The sequence below is a fragment of the Neopsephotus bourkii genome, unplaced genomic scaffold, assembly GCF_033783945.1.
Source record: "Neopsephotus bourkii isolate Nb327-2 ecotype Australia unplaced genomic scaffold, CSIRO-AGI_Nbou_v1 NB_595, whole genome shotgun sequence".
NCBI classification, from domain to species: domain Eukaryota; kingdom Metazoa; phylum Chordata; class Aves; order Psittaciformes; family Psittacidae; genus Neopsephotus; species Neopsephotus bourkii.
The window spans coordinates 1,290,794-1,303,559 of NW_026901096.1; the positions used below are offsets into that span (position 1 = coordinate 1,290,794).

Sequence of the window (12,766 nt, forward strand, 5' to 3'; positions counted from 1 at the left end):
GATAAGTAAGACATTAAGTTTTCCTGGAGAGGTGTAACTAGAGTCAGGTGGAGCTTAGGATATCAGTGAATAACCTCAAAGAAATGTAACTATAGAGAGCTCTTGTCAGAAATTGCTTCAGGGACAGTGTGGGAGCCAGGACAGCTCCTGCAGCATGAGTGCAATGTTCTCCCTGTCCTGTCACTGCTGAAAAAACAGTTCCATTTTGCACTATCTGAAGTTCCCAAATTATTTTTAAATCCAGATAAATGCTGAATAGTTCACAATAATCCAGCTTTAAACAAAAAAAAAAAAAAAAAAGTTATGGCATTTCTGCAATAAATCCATGGCATTTCTGTCCTAGAGCTCCAATCTTTTTGCAAAGCAGTGGGAGAACTTTTGGACTGCTGTGATGTTCAGTAGAGCCCAGGCACAGTGGTTTGCTAACCACAGCTGAGTTTGAGTAAAGGTAAAAGTAAGGACTCGAGGTGAAATGCTGCATGCAGTTAAATTACTTAGACAAGCATCTCACTGTGTCCCAGCTCTGGATTAACACAAAAGACTCCAGTGTTGGCTTTTGAAATACACCTGTCCAGTCTGGTGCCTTATACCAGGTCCAAATTCTTTCTGGTGAGCTCCTCCCATTTCTTAACCTCAGGTTAGTTACTCACAGCAAAAATTATCAGCTGTTTATCTAAAACCTGATGACACATCTACTGATGGCTGATAAAAGCCTTTCCTCATGCCCACCAAACCATTCAGCTCAAGGAACATGTTTGACAGCCGCCTCCATAGGCTGATGTGATGGCCCCACTGCCACGCCTGCTGCTCGCTTTTGGTGGATAATTTAATGACTGCAGTTAACACTGCACCTGGGAATGTGCCTCTCAGGAGCTGCCCTAGGCTACCAAAAGCAGTTTAATGAGGTGATGTTTCCACATCACCCGATCATCACACCCTCCCTCATGGCATCAGCCTTTCCGGACCTTGAGGCCTGTCAGCCCTCTCCTTCACAGGATGGGTTCACCATCAGGCCTTGAAATGGGAGCTGCTAGCTGCAGCTCTCCTCCAGACCACTGAGGAAGCCCATAAGTGTCTTTCATCAAAGTAAGGTTAAAATGACTGCCTCCTCCTCAAAGGTAGGGGTAGAAGTCTGGCAAATAGTGGAGGTGCACGACTGTGGTATCTCCACCCTACATGATTTTGCACCTTGGGTTTAGCCTTGTGGGAAGCTTTGGGTTATCCAGACCCTCACTGTTAATGCTCAAGGCAGAACTGTTCAGAGCTAGATCCAAGAGAATATGAGATTTGCACCCACGAAGAATCTGGAAACTTTTGGGTTACCATGAGAGAGAACAGACCAAGCTGATGCCTGACCTGATACTCATTCTGAGACACCACATATGTGCTTAGCCAGGTACACAGAGGACCCTCAGGAAGAAAAGAAATCAGGAGTTATTAGAAGCTCTTGGCTTAGTTTAGACATACTCTGGTCAAACAGGTACTGCAGCAGAGCTTATACCCGGAGCAGGTTTCTTTACAGGCTTGAGAAACTGGGTTTTTGACACACACTGGATTGCCAGGCTCTGCAGCACCCAGAAGTACACAGGAATAAAAGCTGCTATAACTGTTGTGCTGCTGCCTGCTCTTTAAGTAACACCAGGCACAGTCTGTGTGTGTTTTCACTTGCTAGTAAATTTTGACATAGGTCACATACAAATACCTTACAGAGCTTGTCAGGATCTTTAGGAAAGGAGCATTCCTTGATCCCATTCACTTTCTGTGAAAACCTGGGCATGAGTTTCAGGAGTAAGGGCAGGGTTAGGAAGAGGAAGGGCACAAAACCTTATGGAGTACCCTGAAAAGCTGTACAAGATTTTTGTGTTGTGAATTGAGCCCTTTGTCTGTTTGCCTAATGCAGCTGCCCCTGTAGCATGGCATAAATGTCACAGCAGCAAGTAGGAGGTAGTGGTCGCATTTGAGGCTGACCTTTCAAAATCAGCTGGGCTTCTTTATTCTTTCTGTTTACTCATTTTGTTTGCTTGTAGACTTTTACTTTGAGGTCTTCCCTGTGGGTATCATAGCTATTTTAGGCTGCAGCTTCCCATCTCCCTGCTCATTGATTTGTGGTAAGCCTCCCATCAGAATACAATTTATTCAGAGATTAAATTTTGCCACAGAGGCAAGTTGCTTCAAGTCAGTACTGATATCTAAGTGCTAACATGTAAGTTACCATCCAGAGTCAGCAAGAGTACCAACAGAGTAATGTGCACAACAGGTTTTAAGAAATGGCTTCATGGCAGGTTTGGAAGAGTGATAATAACCCTGTGTTAGTGTTCATTTAATTAAAATATACATTTTATTTATACATTTTTTCCACGTTCTCTGTCCATCTGGGAAAAAGAAATACAGGTAGGCTTGCTGTTCTTTCAGACCTTTCATGAAATCAAATCTTGAAGCCTCACATGTGCGTTACTAACTGCAGAAAAAACATGTCATTGCCTTATGTGTAGTCTTCATATTTTTTTTATTTGCTAGCCACAGCCTTTTCGGGAGTAAGTGAAGGTCATTTTGTGGAACATGGGTATGGTTGTAATATGGAGAGGACAGAACTTGTGTCCCAAGATCAGATTTCTGGAGTGGAAGCAGCAGCAGAGGGAAAACAATCCTACACCTGAGGGGTGGGTCAGGAAGTTTGGGAACTTCCATTGTGGCTGGCACTGTCATGGGCTTTCTGTGCTCTGCTGCACAATCCAGCTTACCTCCCTTTGCTTATGTTTCTTTTTTAAATATAAAATAAGGAAAACAGGATCGACCTCAGCCCACTGTTATGAAACTGTATTTCTCAATGTTCACAAAGGTTCTGAATGTCAGTACACAAGGCTTGCATGTGGTAAAGACTACGTGTGTGTAAAAGTAAACACAAGTTCATAAATAGACTTTGGAAACACTTCCCTACTGGCTTTTATCCAGGATGCCAGAAAATAAGGAGGAGGGGAAAACTAAGTGTGCCTTTCATTGCACGTGATTTGTTTTCCTCACTAACGCTACACACTGTTCAGGACTGTTTCTAGGAAGAAGGCGGTCACAAAAAACGATCAGAATGTGCTACAGCTTTGCAGACTAGTAGACAAACAGTATGTGCAGAACAAGGGGAAATTTTTTACCTCAAATTCTTGGGCAGAAATGTTTCAAAATGCAGTGGGTCAGGAACATATTATTCCTGCAGTGTAAGTTTAGTATTGTTTATATAGGAAGCTTTAAAAGTCTTTAGAAATATTTTAAAACATGTTAATGATCCCTTGGCCTTAACTGGGCTTTAACTAATACTAAAATAATTGCACTGGCTTTGAAATTCTTCCACCATGTGACAGCATCATACTTTCACAGGTCTCATGCCTCTCCCCCTGCTTCCCTGTTTTTTGCCTAAACCAGGCTCAGTAGCCTGCCACCTATCACTCTCTTTTGCTAAATGCCATATAGTTTTTCTCCAGTAAGTGCAGTGCTATGGATGAAGCTTTACAGATCCCAACTATACAGCATGCAGTTTAAGTCATCAGCAATTGCTCCACATGGAGCAGCTGACCCAAGAATACAACAGCAGGTTAACTACAGTTGTTTATTTTACACTCCTGAGGATGCCATTGTTGCTAGGCTGGTGGTGAAGCAGCACTGGATTGATACAGCAACAACCAACTGCCCCTAGGAATGTTTTGGGACTTTATTTTCTGAATTTGTAGTTTAAGAATGATATGGAGAAACAGGTATCAAGACCCACACCACAAACCTCTCCCAGTATCCAGCAACATGGCTGAGGACATCAGAGATCCACCTCTCTCATTAGAGGATCCTGACTGGTGTTTGTTACCTACGCAGGGCTGTATTTCCTCAGAAGCTAAATCAAAGGAACATTTGAAGTTCCAGTTTGTGAATCATTTATTGAGTACACTGGACTTTGAAGGCAATCCTGCATTCAGCTGGATGAAAGATTACTGCTCTGTGAAAAGTGAACACCTGATACGTCAAGACTGGCTGACGCCATTTTTTAATTAACTTCACAGATGAGGAAGTTAGCAAAAAGTGACAAGAGAGAACCTTTCCATGGTAGCAGGCTTCCACATATTTACATGTTTTCATTATAAAATGCCCATAATGTGATTCTATGTGAAGATTCCTGCAGAGAGCAAGCACATAGGTGTCCCTGTTTTTCTTTTCCTTGACGTGGCAACACCTTTTCACCCAGGTCACAGTTTTCATTATGTAGCATCAGCCGAGTTAAAAGATGCCTGTGTTGGTTTGTTAGTGTTAGTGAGATAGCATTAGATTTGGAGTCACCCTTGTATATAATGCAAAGATGTTTAACATAAACCCTCCTATATGCAGCCTAGATATACCTATCTGACTAAGGACAGAGAATAGCCCTCCTGTCTTCAAGGCCACCTTTTTAAAGTAGGTTCAGATACTGGGTCTCCCCCTTTTATGTTAGACATCCATAACAAAGATGATTACATCTGGATGATGGTTATGTCTGGATTCCCTTTCTAATCAACAAGAAGCATAGCATTGCTAGAGCATGATCCATCTGTGTACCAAGACTCTCAGACTGCTGTTTGCTGGCCTTCAGCAGTGCATAGAAGCTTTAACTGTGACCCACTTTGCCACATGCAAAACAGGGGACAGGGACAAAACAAAAGTTGTGCCGGGGTCTCTCTCTTATGCAGCTCTCCCTAATTTAGAAAAGTGACGGATTTCCAAATATTAGCATTCAAAAGTCTGATCATTCATTCACTGCCTGATGCTTGTCACCAGCTTTATTAGTATAATAAGGAATAGGAGGTCATTAATGCAGGCAGCGTAGAATGAGTTGAGAAGTTTGCTTGATGTGTGTGGCAGGGTGAGGAACATGCCATCCAGCAACTACAAGGTCAGCACATGGTCAGGAGGTGTGTCTGCTGCAGCGCTCCTGATGTCCTGGTTTCAGGAATGCTTGTCTGGGGATTTACAAAGGCCTTTACAAAGCAGAAAAAAAACCACTGCTGTTACCGAGCAAATAAGGCCACCGTTTTTCAATAGCTGTGAAGTGGCACAAGACAGTTACAGAACCATGTGTAAAAGTCGTGCAGATTCCTAGCAAGTGGCATCTTCCTAAACCTCAGCAGAAAGCCTAAGTGAGCTTACAGTTCCCTCTGTAGGTGGCAGAGAGGCAGAGACGATTTCAAGGATGGATTTACTCCGGTAGGATTCTTGTCTTTAGGTTGTAGAAATGAATCCCTCTGTGGGTTCAAATAAGCCCTGTGTTTCCACTGAACACAAATGTAGTAATAAACCTGCAACATCCTATTTTGCTCCCACCAACGTAGGTGGAGACAAAATCAGTCCATGGGAAAGCAGGAGTTTGGAGCCACAGGGAACCTGTGGGAATCTCTGAAGAGGCTGGGTGGGATTGAGGCTTCTTCACCAGATGCCATGTGAGGAAAGGCTAGAGGCTGATGCCTCTGGCCTTTGGCAGCCTTCCTTAGCTGAGGGTGAAGGCTCCCTCCAGCTCCTGCCAAAAGCTAAGGGAAAACATTGCTGAGCTGGATGCAGCCCAGCTCTTGCAAACATCTTATATGGGTGTTCTGTGAAAGGACAACCTTTTACCCTTTAGCTAGTGCCACCGTCCCTCTGGATCTGTCACCACTTACTCCCCAACTCCACTCTTGCCATCTCTTCCCGTCCTTTCTCCGAAACCTGGCTCCATCACCATCACCACAGGCTGTCCTGCTAATGACTACTTGCAGGCAACAGAAAAAGTGCCCAGTCCATGCAAAAGCTAAATATCTGGGTTCTGCAATAAGCACTGGGTTAATACTTAGTGCAGAACTCTTTCATAGTGCTTCATTCGTCAGAGAAACTGCCCTCTCCTACCCAGCTGCCCAGAACCACTGAGATAACATAGTTAGGACACTTGACCATTGCCTCTACTGCTGCATTAACCTGTCACCCATTAAGCACATACTGCCTACAGGAAATTAGACACCTTCTTTGGTTTTCTTCTTGTAGTCTTTAAGTGTTGGTACAGTATGTCTGCCAAACCCCTATTAATAAACTACCTTTTGTCTGTGGCAGAGTTATGCTAAGATAAAATGTTACTCCCTTTCAATTATCCATCTTCTTTGTGTTTCACAGGTCTGAACAGAGCTTTCTTTTCTGAACCATTTCCTGATCTACTGAGATTTGTGCTATGCAATTTGAGGAGAAAGAATACAAAAATCAGTGATCTAGTCACATAAATAAGAGTTTCAGGAAACTGTTTATTCTCAGCTATACTATTAGGGCCTGACTATCCACAACTTAATAGTGGAGTTTCAGTAGGTTTGAAAGGAGGAGGGGAATGAGGGTGGTGGGAAGAACAAGAGAATAGTCATTTTGAGCAACACATAAGCTCAGTGACACAGTTAATATCCAAATGTGTTGATACAGAAATGTTCTGTGGCCATCTTCAAGGGCTCCTTCTTTACAAGTGTAATACTGGTGAGGAGTGGAGCAGAAGGGGCAGTTGAAATGAAAAACAAAGCAAGCTTCCTTCTTCCATCATTTCAACTCCCTTCACGTAATGTTACTTTTTACATAGGAGGCGGGAAATATTACTATGTTTATTATCTGTTTATTAAATGCATTACCTGGCTTACACACAGCATAGCCTCTATGAATCACAAAGTATATTACAAAAGATGTTATTAGCATAATCCCCTTTTAACAGATGGAGCAACTGAGAAAGTTGCATTGGGCTATTGAAACTCATCCAGCAGCACAAGGGAAAATAGCTTTGTCATCCTGTCTCAGGCCAGCTCTGCACTGACTAGGCCAAGTGCTACAGTTCATTTCTCAATCTTAGCTGAGAGTCAAGTCTTACTTGACTTACGGTTTAGTTTTGGTCTCTATTGCACCAACATAAAATTTCCAGGGGAAAGGATTTATGAATACCCAAACTTTTTTACTGTATTTCTTTAAATTAGCTCAGTTGCAATGACTGTTGCATTTCCACTGACCTTCCAAAAATACCAGGGCTCAGACAGTGAATCCAATTTAGCTGAAGATATAAAAATAAAGACATTTAAATACCTTTGGGAAAACTCTGTTTCAAGTCTAATCTGCTTTGTTTCAAATTAGGCTAATACAAATTAAGGAAGCTGTTGTTCTTCAAGAGAGCTTTCATACTGTTGTTTCTTGCTTCCCCTGGAACTTTCTGCCAGAGGCTCCAGGTAGGACTGTTCTCCCTAGCTGCGATGTAGAGCACATTTTTCACATCCTGCTCTGCCCAAAATGGTCCAAGGGCTACTGCATGAGCTATCTTTCTTTTAATTTTTTCAAAGGCTTGTCATTGCTCAGGGACCCATTTGAAATCATTCTTCCTGATCACAGAAGTGATCGGTTTTCCTTGCAACTCATGTACTTCACGTACCTCAAGGGGCTGAGGTAGCTTTTCCATCCCGCTACCTTATGTCCTTTTTGTGGTCAAAGAGGTGAAACTTCAGTGTGGTGTGTGGTGTATACCCACTGTATCCTCTCTCTTGAGCAGAACCGTTGAGCTGTTAACAGCTGATGTACTAATCCTTACAGGTGGTGAGTAGGATCTATTCTCTTTGAGTTGGACCAGTTTCTCCAGAGGCAAATTGCAAACCCATAGGAAGAAAGAGACATGTACTGTCAAGATTGGCCAGCCAATTCATCCACCATTTGTTTCTCTCCACCTTTCTAGCTCATCAGTGCCAGTGAGTTAGCATACAACGATGTGTGCTCTGTCTGCCACATGGGTTGTGTAAACTTGATTTCGTCTGGGTCTTTGGATAACTGCTTGTTGTCTGGGTCATCACAAATCCCTCAAGTACTGGACACCTCTGTCTATGTTGGTCCACTTGCCTGAGTAACGTATAAAGTCTTTTTTTTTTAAAGGATACCTCTCCTTCATGCCTGACTGGAGTCACCTCCAGAGTCTGATGGCTTGTGCCCCTTTTCAAACCCTTTGTCAGGGCTTCCTTCCAAGAGCAGTCCCAGCTGCTTGGCTCCCTTACTCTCTAATGCCAGGCTACTGGCCCCATTATCCCAGCATCATAGCAGCCAAGTGACAATGTGCTTGCCTGATGACAGCTGAAGCCTCTCTGCATATCTTGCAGCTTACTCATGGATAGGAATTGGGTAATTACTGTCTCTTTTATGGTTTCTGCCTCTTTCTCCTCCTCTTTTCATGATGCCCCTGCTTCTTCATCCCTTCCTAAACAAGCTGATCATTGTATATATTTCTTTTTGTGCATAGAAGTGACTGATACTGGCATGGGTTGGATCTCTGGTTCAGCTGCACTACCCATCACAGGGATCTGAGTAGCTGTCACTTTGTCATCAGATCCAGAGACCACCTCTTCCCCTTGAGGCTGCTGACTAGTGTTGGACTGAGCTTGTCAGACATGAGCCAGGCCCCAGCCCATTGCAGTGATTTGTGCCTCTCTGGAATTCCCAGGACGACAGCACACTTCTTCCAAATATTTTACTATTTTTCTGGATTCTGCATTTGTTCAGGGGTGAAGTTCCAAAACACCAGAGGTGCCCATTGGCCTTGGTACTTGCCCATACTGCCCCACACACCCTGCCACTCCTAACTATCCAACCTCAGCGCAGAACTCTGAGTAATATTCTTAAATAGTTGTTTAACCTTAAACAAGACCTGGAACACATTCAGAAGACATAGCAATAGGAACATACTGGTTTGAACATCCCAAGGGTATCCAGAATTCTAAAGAGCTATTGTAATTAGCCTGGAAGAATGGGAAGATGAAAGGGGGTGTCTCCCCCATGGATCGGGTCTCCAAAAGGTGAAAGGTATAATTATTAATAGTTTCCAATAGATGGTTCCCAAAGTACAGAAATGATGGCAGTGCTGAGTACAAATACCAGATTACTTTCATGACCATGAATTCTATTGTATCATAAGTGCCAGTGTTACAAAGTACAACATGATAGCCTTAGCCTGTTTCCCATGGGCGGTAAGCAGCACAACAGTGAACATATACTGCAAGTGGTGGTACACAATACAAATAGGAGGACAAGCGGTGCCAGCTCTGAGAGCAAATAACTCAACACTGTGAGCAGCGACTATTAAACTAATGTAATGAATGCTTATAACAAATTTGGTCTGTCATTAGCTCAACCCATCATGCTCCAAAAAAGACTGCTGTCATTTAACCCCAGCTGGCAACTAAGCCCCACAGTTTCACTGGCTAACTCTGCCCCCTTCAGTGGGATGGGGGAGAGGATTGGAAGAGAAGAAGTGCAAAAACTGGTGGGTTGAGATAAAGACAGTTTAATAGGACAGAAAATGAAGAAATAAATAATGATAACAGAATTATTAGAATATACAGAAGAAGTGATGCACAATGCAATTGCTCACCACTCACTGACCAATTCCCAGCTTGTTCCTCAGCAGTGGCCCTCAGCCAGCTTTCCCCCCCAGTTCTATATATAGCATGACACCATGTGGTATGGAATATCCCCAGGGTCAGCTGGGGTCAGCTGTTCTGGCTGTATCGCCTCCCAGTTTTCTGTGCCCTCCTAGCTTTCTGGCTGGCAGGGCATGAGAAGCTGAAAAGCCCTTCTCTTAGTAAAAACACTATTTAGCAACAGCCAGAACATCAGTGTGTTATCAATGTTATTCTCATCCTACATCCAAAATAACACAGCACTGTATACCAGATACTAGGAAGAAAACTAACTGTATCCCTGCCAAAACCAGGACACCACTGAAGATGTGTTTGACTCAAAAAACTCACAGCAAAAGCAGAGTGGAAATGCTCGGACATTTATGATGAAAGGAGATCCCTGAACTCTAGACATGTCTCTGGACTATTCACTGGGATGCAGATCCCACAACACCCTGACTTATACCTCTGCCTCATATTTCTCTGCTGTCAAGTGTCCAAAAAATCATGAGTCCACAAGAGCTTAAAATACTTAGGAAAAGATAGATCAACCCATCATGATTTCCAATTTTTAAGGGAAAATTAATGATTTTATTAGTAAAAGTATGCAGAACTCGTAATTGCTTGTGTAAGTTAAAATTAACCTTCAGAAGCTTGATGACATATTATTTGCTTTTTAAAAGGTCACCTCCATCCTGTAGCAGATTGCTATATGGAAGGTGTTAGCATCAAAGCTGTACTACGTGCAGAGGGTGAGCAAAGAGAATGGCGCAGCATACCTCTGCAGAATACAGAAAAAAACTCTCCTGAGATGTGAAACATCAATGTAAAAGTGAAGTAAATGAAAAACTTTCATACTGGTGAGTAGGAATACAAAACACCTGGATGAAAGGATGCATCCAGATTAACTGACCTTTTCTTTCTTTTTTTTAAGAGATACATCCAGTTTAATTGACCATGCTTGCTGCAAGCTGCTAATTATCACATTGCCTCCTTTCTAACAAGAGGAAGAGAAATACCAGGCATCAGCCATAAATAACGTGTGTGACCACTGGAGGTCGCTTTTGGTTTAGAAATCCTCCACTTTAAAAGCCTTTTGGCGGCAATGCAACTGCAAAAGCAGAAAGGGGAATAACTGGGGCTTGCAACTCGCTCTTGAAAATTCACTGAAAAGATATTTATTTCATTTTAGGATATTCTAGCAAATTATCTTCATAAAACAGCTATTCTCACTATTTTTTTTTCATATTACAGACTTCTGCAATGTGGCTATTTTGGCCTGAAAGACAGTAACATTAATAAATCAATGAATTGAAACAACAACTATGGGATTAGGTTAGAATGAAAAAGAACATATTTTCTGTCTTTGTGGCTATGCAGACACATTACTGGATCTGCATTTGAAAGAAGATATTAAAACTATTCACCTGATCCATGGATCAGGTATCTATAACTTAGCTCAAAGCTGCAAAGAAAAGCAGCATTTGTACACACATTGTTTTCTGGACTAACCCTGCAACATCTTACTCCTTCAAAGGGTCAACATTAGATGATTGATAAAATTGATTTTAGGGGGAGAGTGTGTCTGAATAAAAAAGATTTTTTTTAGATCAGCTGCCAGTGTTCAACCTCTGTTTTTTTCTTGTTTGCTCAGGACCTCTTGAAAGGGGGGTGATTTCTGATGAAAGAGGACTGCTTCCTGGCCTCTCTTGCTTGGGAGCAGCCATGCAATCCCTTGGCCCCTTACATTTCCTGTCTCTGTAGGGGACAATTTGCTCATCCATTATAGCAGTTCATTTCAGCAGTGATGCCCCAAAACCAGCATTACTTCAAGAGGCACTGGAATGTGTTGCCCAAGGAAGTTGTGAATGCTCCATCCCTGGCAGTGTTCAAGGCCAGGTTGGACAGAGCCTTGGGTGACATGGTTTAGCGGGAGGTGTCCCTGCCCATGGCAGGGGAGGTGGAACTTGACGATCTTACGATCCTTTCCAACCCTAATTATTCTGTGATTCCATGATTCGAAGATCACAGAAAGGCTTTTGCAAATTTCATAAGACAAAACTGAAAAAAGGAAGAGAGGGCAAGAAAATACAGGAATCATGTAAGTCTCTCTATCAGGCATTTTCTGCTTGGCTTTTTTGAAGGGAGGATGGAGAATTTATTGTGAATGGGCATGTCTATTACCTGGTAACAGTGGCTTTAATAGAGTGCCTGCTGTGGTAAATGATTGCTCTTTTGTGCTGTGGTCTGTGGTTTTGATGATGAATTTCCTGAGAGACTGTAAAGATAAAAATCACAACTTGCCACTTGCTGAAGATTTAAAGAGCTATAACTTCTAAGTTATACTACTGAGGGATAAACAGGCTTTTGACTCCTGCCCCTGAGTGCCATGGTAGTTCCGCAGATCTAAATTTCTGAAACTTAAATGAAGTTTATGGACAAGCACATAAATTTCTTGCCAGTAAAGCAGGGTCTCAGGCTCCCACAGGACATGATGCAAGGAGGCTCTGAAAAGCTGACCAGAGACTCGACTCTGCTGTCAGCTTTGTAGGGAAACCACCCCAATACAGGAATGATAGCCAGTGGCAAAGGCATACAGAGAGCTCAAGGTTGGTGGTACCAAAAGGAAGAAAATTAATTCTGAGCATGATCGTAGGGTCACTTTTCCTGCCTCACTTCCAGTCCCATGTGGGATGTGCTTCGGTTCTATTGTATAGTGCATTTAAACTGGGAGCATGAGGACTTAAGCTGTAAGGCAGCATGCCTTGTCAGGATGGACATACACAAGGCTTTGCCTTAAACATGCATTTCTCGCTGCTCTGTTATTTCACAAGCAAGCCAGCTTTGCTTTCTGCTCCCGCAGTAACTTCCACGTCCATCTCTAGCCCTTAACATATTCAGCTATTTGCAATTTCTTAATTATTTCTAGATCTGTAAAAGCAATTATATCCACAAGACCATTTGTTCTTATTTCCTAAACACTCTTCCCCATATATATAATTTCAAGCAAAGCAGAAGACAGCATTTCCTGAACTATTTTGCCATGAATGCTCTTCTCCAATGATTTGCACAGCTTGTGCTCGTTGTGCCATTGGATGCATATTCTGGGGTGGTAACACAATGGTCTCTTTTTGTGCACATCCCATTATGGCACCCACGGCCTGTGTGGTGGCAGTGGGAAATGCTCAGCTGATGACAGCCTAGCCCCCATCTGCTTGTTGATTTGGAGTAGAAGCTCCTTGTGTAAGCTCCAGACTTCTGCCACTTTTCAGGAAGCTTTTTCTTATCTCCCAGACAGGGAACTTTAAGTGGGAAAAAGGTTTTAACTTTTCCCA

The 12,766-nt window shown here is 42.7% G+C and overlaps 1 protein-coding gene and 1 long non-coding RNA gene across 3 annotated transcripts in view; one reads left to right on the forward strand and one right to left on the reverse strand.

Annotated features, from left to right (window-relative positions):
- The window catches only part of LPIN1 (lipin 1), an 80,811-nt gene that overhangs the window by 62,518 nt on the left and 5,527 nt on the right, over window positions 1-12,766 (reverse strand). The window lies entirely within an intron of this gene.
- On the forward strand, window positions 533-10,833 carry LOC133211382 (uncharacterized). Its single transcript, XR_009725193.1, has 3 exons — window positions 533-609; window positions 10,115-10,263; window positions 10,366-10,833. It is a non-coding gene; the product is annotated as an uncharacterized LOC133211382 (long non-coding RNA).